Source organism: Apodemus sylvaticus, chromosome 7, assembly GCF_947179515.1.
Source record: "Apodemus sylvaticus chromosome 7, mApoSyl1.1, whole genome shotgun sequence".
Taxonomy (NCBI): domain Eukaryota; kingdom Metazoa; phylum Chordata; class Mammalia; order Rodentia; family Muridae; genus Apodemus; species Apodemus sylvaticus.
The window spans coordinates 49,611,800-49,621,220 of record NC_067478.1 but is presented as its reverse complement, the minus strand read 5'-3'; positions in this window follow the sequence as shown (position 1 = coordinate 49,621,220).

Below are 9,421 nucleotides of genomic sequence, written 5' to 3'. Positions count from 1 at the left end.
GGCCAAGGTCCGAGCAAAGTTCCCCTAGGGCTATGACTGTTATTTGGGTCCGCCAGGTGACCCGGATGGCGGGCGTGCGCTTCCGCGCTCCCCGAAAGCACCGGGCGAGTCTGTTGTGCTAATAACCTCCTGGGCGGGTTGACACACAGATGGCCCACCAAACCGCCCAGTTCTTGGGGTCAGTCCTGTGCCTTTTGGGGCCTAGACCCCCGTTTTGTTAGCCTCAGGCTACGCTTGTTAGCAGTCTCTGCCCTCCTGAGCACTCTGGCTCCTGTAGGCAAAATGGCGGCGCGTGCGCCGGCCGGGGCAAAAAAAAAAAAAACTCCTGGCTGGGTTGGCGCCCCGATGGCCACTCGAACAGCCCAGGGCCTGGGTGCAGGCCAACGCCCATCTGGCTCAGACCCCTGCGGTGTTGGGCCTAGGATTATGTTTGTGTACCTCAGTCTGACCGATCTCTGGAGCCCGGGATCAAGATGGAGGTGAGTCTCTCCTGACTGGCGGGAAGCCGAGTTCTGAAGTGGCTTCCGTGCAGCGAAAGGCTCCGCAGAACCGCAGCTGCTTGCTGCCCGGCTGGTCAGCGAAGGTCAGTGGTCGTGGGCGCAGGGCCTAACTGGACCCTGTGTCGCCTTGGTTCCACCGCTGATGGCCCTTCAGCTGGAGCAGCCACTGCTACCGCCGCCGCCGCCGCCCACATATAACTTTTTTTGACAGAGATTTGTTTCTCCATAATTTGAGCAGCATTAGTCTGATGACATCATAGCCCTAGATGACACAAAAGATCCTCACAAAAATGAGGATTAAATGAATATTAAAGAAGTTAAATACTGCATAAAACTACACCATTGTACTGAAACATGGTGTATCATGAAATAGCTGATATTATCCTTCCAGCCAAGTCAGACCCTGACAAATGATACACAGCAAGAAAGGTTTTGAATCCTTGTAGTCACTGAACTGGAAAGTTTGCATGACCTTTGCCACTGGATTTTCAGCTTGTTGTGAAATGCATGTAAACTGATATTCTGAACCCCAGATTTTCCTGACGTTTGTCAAATGCGCTTTTAGCATTGGCCAATTCTAGTTCTACTTCATCATCCACCGTGATCATCAGACTAAACAGTAGAGGGTTGGATGTCATTAACATGAAGAATAACTTCTAAGTAAAAGCAATTTTGAAGTCACAGTTCACTAAATAAACTGAACATTTCTGAAATTACTCCTGGAGGCCAATTCAATATCAACTTCAAACTCGGCATGTAATTAATTAAAATACTATTAAATATGTAATTTTGCTATGATATTTAATATTACATGGTGCTTTACACCAGGATTGGACAAACTATCCTGCATTTTACTTCCTATTGTTGCTCTGCATTTGTAAAATAAAATGGAATATAAGTGCTCACATTCATTCACTTATTATTATGGTTACATCCTTCCTACCAAAGTTAAGTTGTGTAGTTACCACAGAAATAAAGTGATCTGGTAAATTTAAAATATTTATAGTCTTGTCCTTTATAGGAAAATTTAGTGAGTCCTCCTTCAGTCTCTTTGATTAATCATACAGCCAGATTTCAGAGTTACATACCATACATTATCTATAAAGATCCACTACAGACAATATCCATGATGCTTCTATCTCAATCCTATGAAAAGTTATTAGTATCATTAATTGTATGAGTGACAAGAGAGGTAGAAATTAAAATGTTACTCATAAAGACTGAGCCATAATTTAACCTCAGGTCTGGCCGATGAGATTCCTATTCAGTTCACATATTTCCCAGTAAGTCCACTGTTGTCCTTTTCCAGGCAGCTCTTCTGGTCTGAAGCTATTGGAAACAGCATCAAAAAATAAGTTACGGGTTATAACTACTTGGATGTATAGTTGAGCTTAATATATAGCTTTATACATTGCATTTCTGTTGAAGTCTAAATTTTATCCAAGTACTTGGAACTGCTGGGCAAAGTTTACTTTTAAATTTTGCAAAAAAAAACTGTGTTTGGATGTTGCAATATTTGCTCATTAATTAGTGAGTGGAGTTTGTCAAACTACATACATGAGTATGTGTGTAGTTTCCCAAACTCTTCATGTTTAAATAAGAAATGGAGTGCCTGGAACAAAGGCTATCACTAGAACATGTGTGCTACGTCCTGTCTGCTCACTTTGACCCTGTAAGTGTTCTGAAAAGATAAATGTTTTAAAGAAAGCAGATAGGCAAACCAGTCTGGTATGGCTTTTGGCAGACGATATTCTTGTTTTTAGGGACCCATACTCTGAGCAATATGATCCAGGAAGACTGGTCACAAATGATCCAGTGACAAGATGGTCCCCTGTAACCAGGATGCTGTTTCTCTCTTGAAACAGGTATGCCATGGCCATCCTTAAAGTGATTTCCTAATTCTGCTAAGACTCATTAAGCAAACACCTAGACATGATCTCTCACTTCAATTAAGAAAAAGGCTTCTGACAAAGTAGGCAGGTTTTGTTCTTTTTTTTTTTTTTTTTTTTTTTTTTTTTTTTTTGGTGTTTCTATCTGCCAAGTCTCACTATGAAGGATTTGATAGAATTTCAAAAATGTGCATCCAATTAACTGACAGGCCATCCAGCCTAAGAAAGTGAGTTTCAAACACTGGATCAAACCATCACTCTCAGTGCAGAAGAGCATAAAAAGCGAGGGCACACCACAACACTGTCACTAAACAGTGGTATTTCTAAGGGAACAAAATCCCTTAAAAGACATATACCCCAAATACCTAATTCTGTTAACTTTTAAACCCAGGGCTCCATCCGAAAGTAGGATATAATAGTGTTGCTAACTTGTCCTTCTTCCTGCCATTCAAGGGATTGTCACTCCTCTGACCATGATGAAAAGTTCCCCAGACATCCCTGGAAAGACACCAGGATATCCTGTAGACCTTCTACTTCTCTAAAGGGCTTAACTTTAAAGGCTTCACATCTTGTGAGTTATCAGCATATTGCAGTTTGCACAGGATGCTTTAGCTCCTCAATAAAAATATGCCATTGAAAAAGCTTCAATTATCACGGTAGCATATGATTCATAATACAAACATAACCTGTTCTTATCCCACAAAATAACCTTAGAAGTGATTAGAAAAGGAAATTAAATTGTGAGATTTTTGACATTAAAATATCTTAACAAAATATTAAAAATGTAAACATATGAATTAAATATCACATAAATCAGTTATTAAATAAGAGTTCCCCTCACCTAGTTGTAAAGTCAATCCTAGGAAGTAATAGTTTGCTGCCCATTGCACAAACAAGGCTTGTCTATGAAAACTCTTGTTCTTCATCTTTTCTTCTCTCCTCACTCATTCCTCCACCCTAAACACTTTTGCCTCTCCCTGCCTCTGCTTCCCTTGCATCTCCACCCTGGCTGGAACTGTTGCTCCTGAAGCGTGAAAAGGAGAGGCCAAGATCAAGAGGTTTCTGAAACTAGTGAGTTTCTAGGCAGGAGTGGAAAGAATGGCGTGAGCTCAAATACTCAACGATATGTTCAGAATTATATTGACAGAACTCAAGAGCCTATTTTTACTAATGAAAAGCACAGGCCTCTTAAGTACATCTTTCCTAAGTTTGTTCCATTCCTTCCAGCAAGTTCACATCTTCCCCCCACCAGTGTCTAAATATGCAGAACTTCTAGCCAAACTTTGACACCCCCACATCCTTATACCTTCAACAATTGAAGCCATTGTGGACACGTTCATGCTTATATTCATCATTTATATGTCCTTATGGTATTGTGTTGGATCATGGAAAATATTATGTGCACATTATTCTGGTTACTTTGGCAAAATGAGATCTTCTTCATAGTATTCTATTTCACACACTGTGTGAGAGCAAGAGGCTTGTAGACTTTCCCCCCTAGTCTTCTCTGAGTCATCCTGTCTGGTATTCCAAAATACATTCCAAGGCAAGACGGGAGACTAACCACAACAGTAGCAGAGACACTGTTTGAGAGGAAGTACTTTTATTTGAGCAAAGGGGAAGAAAAAGAGAAGAAGAAAAAATAAAAGGAGATAGGGAAAGGCAAATCAACTATGTCAGGGTCAAAGAAATTATGGAACACTGACTACTCTTTGTCATATTCTTGTGTGTGGTAACACACTGTGTGGAACAGAGGAAGAGAGTGTATAGAAACTTGAAGAAAATGAATTACAAGTAGAAACTTAGGTCCTGACCTTGATCTGGGTCTGTCTTGTTACAATGGGTTCTCTGTTTTAGAGCAGGCTAAGGAGACCTTGAATTTGACTTCTTGGTCCACTGAAAGGCAGCATGTAAGTTTCTACTTGTAAGCTTCAGTCTTTGATAGGGAAAAAATGTTCTATGTAAGGCTCTCCTACTGTGTTGGAACATTTTCTTCTCTAACTCCATCTGCATATGTGGATGGTAGCTTCAGGTTTTCTGCTTGAAATAAAGCACATAAAACCCCAGAATGAGTTCCACATCAGCAGCCTTGAAGGTCACACGAACTTGAACTTGAACAAGAGTGGAGCTAGGAAGAAGGGGTAGCGTCATTCATTGACTTCATTGCCTTACATGGAATGGTCAGTGCTTGCAGGACACTCAGTTATATTAATAGAATATAGTTGGTTTGGAATAGTGTCCCAAACATAAGAAATTGAGGGTCTGAAGGACCCAGTGTTGATCAAATATACTCACATAGATAGATAGAACAAAGTGAAGGTGTCGCATAACATTGTGTCCATCAAGGACAGATGGAATATATGGTTGTAGTCTCACGACATGATAATGGGACTGAAAAATCCTGTTGCCTAAATCCATCATAGTCACTCATTACTTTTGTAACTGTCATCATTTTATATACATATAAAATATATATATGTTAATCATAGTAAAGTGTAGCAGTGCAATTATGCACAGAGTACAGTATTTGGTAATGACTGGATTTTACAAGTTTATATGATTCTATAGAATAATCTTTTTTTTAAATTTTCAAAATGATTCCTAGTAACTTAAAAGAAAGCTTACTATAGAAACAAGTACCTTGACAGGTATCTCAGTGACAAGTGTAGGAGCGACAGCGTGTCTTGGTTAGGGTTATAATTTCTGTGGGGAAACACCATAAGCAAGAAAGCATGGGGGAGGAAAGGGTTTGTTTGGCTTTAATATTCTAACTCACAGGTGTGTCATATGGTTTTATGTCAACTTGACACAAGCTAAAGTCATATGGGAGGAGAGAGACTCAGTTGAGAAAATTCCACCATAAGAGCTAGTCTTAAGATCTTCCTGTCCTGAGTTTCCTTTCTGATGAGTACTCCTGTGGCAGTGTAAGCCAAATAAATCCATTTTCACCCCCAGGTTGCTTTGGTTACAGATGCTTCATCAAAGCAATAGAGACCCTAAGACAAGAGTAGATTGAGAAATGCCAAGGCACTTATTCAAACTTGGCAAGAACCTGGAGTCAGGGACTGGTACAGAGGTCATAGAGGATTGCTGCTTATTGTTTTACTCCTCATGACTTGCTGACTTGGCTTTCTCATAGAACCCAGGACCTCCAACTCAGGGATGGCACCACCCACAATGGGGCTGGGCCTCCCCCAACAATCACTGATTAAGAAAATGCCCTACAGACCTGCCTGCCAGATATTATGAAAGCATTTTCTCCACTGAGGTTCTCGCCTCTCCTATGACTCAGCTTGTTTGAACCTGACATAAAACAAGCCAACACACAGATCATGGCAGAAATCTTCCTCTTGAAACTGTATTGGCTAGCCTCTCTTCAATCCCAGCAGCTGGAAAACAAGTAGTGCATGTATTATTATAGAGCATTTAGTGATAGATCTTGTATCATTTAATGATGGGCATCTTCTGATAAATGCATCATTAGGTGATTTTGTGTGTGATGCACATCGTCACAGAATACACACATATGAAGCTTCATGGTATGGCCTACTACATGCGCCTACTACATGCTTGGGGAATATTGAATATACTCAGACACAGATCATACACACACACACACACACACACACACACACACACACACACACACATACCAGTTGCTTTTAGGTCATGATAAACAAGTAAACATAAGAATAAATCAAACACTAGAGAAAAGGATTAAAGCAACCTAGGTAAACACAAGCTGTAGATGTCTGTTGTTAACCTTGTCTAAATGGATTCCCAATGTGCTGCTCTTCTTCTCAGCTGTAATCAATCACTCAGACATTGATATTACAATTGGCTGCCTCCATGCTGCAGTGTAGGGGAATGCCAGGACAGGGAAGTGGGAGATGGTTGATTGGAGAAGAGGGATAGAGGAGATGGCTTATGAGATTTTTGGGAAGGGGGAGACCAGGAAAGGAGAAATCACTTGAAATGTAAATAAAGACTATATCTAATAAGTAATAATAATAATAATAATAATAATAATAAACAATATTATTATTGGCTGCTCTCATTCATGTATAGAGTTTGAAGAATGCTTGGCCAGGAATGATAAACCAGAAATGTCACTGTGAAATCATTTTGTAGGGTGATTGGTAAGTAACCCAAACTTTGGCAGCCAAATTAAGGCAAGAGGGATACCCATGTTTGTTGTTAGCATGTACTGTGAACCTACAGCATTAGGCTATTAGTTTTGTTATTTCAGTTAATCCTCATAACATTTATGATGCTTAGGTACAATTATCTACACTTTATAAGTGAATAAGCAAATAGTGTTAATTTGTTAAAATAACAGTGTTAGCAAGTATTCGAGTTGCCTATTCCAGTTCCAAAGCACACATTCTGTAATCCTGCAGTTTGTACGCACAATAGCTTCTTCACATGTGAGTCATCTCTTGTCAGTTCTTTCCCCCTAAGGAATTCCCTGAGGAACAATGAGTTGTGAAAATAAGTATCCTTTAGGAAAAAGAAGCCAAAAGTTTTAAGACCTTAAATAATTCATTTTCCTGGCCTACCCCACCCCATCCCCAGCTACTTGCGAATGGTTTTTGTCTGTGGGAGATGAAGAACATGAGTATGACCCAATCCAAAGCCCAAAAGGGACAATTTTTAGATGGAGCAGAGTAGACAGACTCATGCTGGCTGTAGAGCCTCCCTGGGGGTGAGTGTAGCCTACCCATAAGCCAAAATACCCAGTGACATGTGCAAGAGAAAAAGAAAATGCACAGACTAATGAGTCTATGACGCACAGGAAGGAGGTATTTTGAGTTTGCTATCATACAAAATCATGCTGAGATCACTGAGAAGGTGATATGTCAACAGAAGCCTAAAGAAAACAAAAGACAGAAATACATGCTATTTGTAAAAGAATGGAACAGTACATGAAAAGCAATTTCAGGCTAAGCATCTGTGAAGAACAGAAATGAAGTCCTGTTCCTGTGGTAGAGACACTGAGGGAAGAATACCAAGAGGTAATGCCAGACCAGCTATATGGTGCCGACCTTGAAGTCTTGGGGTCACTTTAAGGATTTTGGCTCATGCTGAGAAAGGAAAAGATCTTGGAGGAATTTGAACTAATAGGTAATAGAGAATCTTTGGACTTCCTCCCTCATATTACCCTTTTCCTAAAATACCAGTTACCTGAAGTTCTTCATCCTTCCCTTCCTTCTGAATGGCTCTGGATTCTAGTGCCTGTTTCTTGAACACATCCTCGATTTTCACTTGGCCAATTCTTGACTGCAAGGTATTTTTCTAGAAGCGCTTCAGTCATAGATCGAGTGGAAACATCTATCCTTTCCCAAGAAGGCACAAATAGATGCCCTTACAAAGATCATCCCTGGCATGCATCTTCCAGACAAGATTTGTCGGAATGTAAATAAATAGAAAATCCCATTAACAGTTGTTTAAAACAAAAGAACACAAAATGCTTGCCCATGAGATTGTAGAGCTTTCTGGTATTGTTATCATGTGAGCACGTCTGCGATGTTCACACAGACTCAACCTCAAACTGCCTTCTTCTCAATGTGCTCCACAGTCCCTCTAGCTTATTAATTTTTCTTTTTATTGTGTATGTCTATCATGTCTGTTTGTCTGTTTGGGACCTGTGTTTATTTGCTGACATTCTCTCTTTAGAGAAGCAACCTGTGAATTTAGGTATACTTTGTTTCATTTTCCATTCTTCTGATGCATTATCAGCACATTGAGATTCATCCTCCAGCTTCCTCTCATTGCTGAGAACTATTGCCATCAAACATCCAACTAAAGTAGGATCTAAGGTGGTATAAAGAAGGTGTTCTAGGACCTTTTCCTTTGGCATATCCTTCCTGTTGCCAAGGGAGAACATTTTGCTAGATGCCCACTAGAAGTCTCTTTATGTATAGTGAGAAGGACTAGTTCCCATGTATTATAAATGCCTGTTTATTTACAGAGCCCAAACATATATCTCAACACCTACCATAGACTGTGACACATAGTTCTTGCTGCAAGAAATGAACTCTTATTAGAGCTTCTATTTTGAAATAGAATGTGATACTGAAGAATGGGAGTTTCATGAAAATGCCACACTTTTCAGAAAGAAAAGAATTTCTGATTAGAAAAACAGCAAAAAATAATTAAGCCATATTGTGACCCAGCCTTTGTCGGAGACTACAAAGATGATACTCCAGATTTCTACTTTTAAGTTTCTAACTTGAAAAAAAAATCACTAATCCCAGAAAAGGTTGAAATTGTGTTCACATTATCTAAAACCATGGAATTTGAGCATGCTTTGAATATTTCCTACACCCTGGTTTTGGTTCATTAATAATGATCTTTTCAAAAAAAAAATCTTTCTGGACTCTGTTGCTGAGGAGAGGAAGAATCAGTATTTTCCATGGATATGCTCCCTGGTAGATTATCAAGCAGACATGCATGCGTCCCTGTGTCTGTGTGTGTGTGTGTGTGTGTGTGTGTGTGTGTGTATTAAAGAGGAGGCTGTGTATTTAGAGAAATTAACTGGAGGCATGTGAGAGTGTAGATGGTAGAGAAATTGATGGAAATATAGTACTTATCTATAAAGTTCTCAAAAATATTAAATTTTGAAAAAAGAACTCAAAGAAGCATAGGAATTTAAAGATATATGATACTTGGGAGCTGGATTGATGGCTTAGCATTTAAAAATGCTTGCTGCTCAATTGTGAGGACAAGAGTTTGGATTCCAGCACCCACATGAAAATGCTAGTAAGTACAATGCATTCCTGTCCCAAGGGACCCACCACTTTCCTCTAGCCTCCATGGGGACCTGTACATGCATAGCGACATACTCCCACAAAGACACAAAAAATTGATCTTGGCCATTCTGGCTGGGTCTGAATGAAATTCAAAGTACTTTTCCTTTAAATTTAAATCCTTTTTTCATACAATATATTCTGATTATAGTTTTCCCTTCCTCAACTCCTCTCATTCACATGACTCCCCACTAACTCTCCCATTCAAATTTCCGCATTTCTC